Consider the following 319-nt stretch of genomic DNA (forward strand, 5'->3'; position numbering starts at 1 on the left):
CTTTTAGAAAAAAAAAATCATCGGTGCAAGTTTTAGAACAAATAATTATCACAAATGATGTATATGCATATGTAAATCATTTGGTGAGTTTTAACTAAATGGTGATTTGTAAATACATTGTTTGGATAATCCTAATGAACCGGATACTACTCTGTATGAATATTTATTCTTAAAAATATTTTATGTACTGTTACACTTTAATAGATGAAGGTATGAAATAAGTGTCTAGATGTCTGTTTGGTTGAACATATTTTTTGTAAAAAATGTGTTATTCTGAATGTGTCTGTGCATAAGTGTGGCTACAACACACACATATAAA

Source organism: Penaeus monodon, chromosome 29 (assembly GCF_015228065.2).
Source record: "Penaeus monodon isolate SGIC_2016 chromosome 29, NSTDA_Pmon_1, whole genome shotgun sequence".
Classification (NCBI taxonomy): Eukaryota; Metazoa; Arthropoda; class Malacostraca; order Decapoda; family Penaeidae; genus Penaeus; species Penaeus monodon.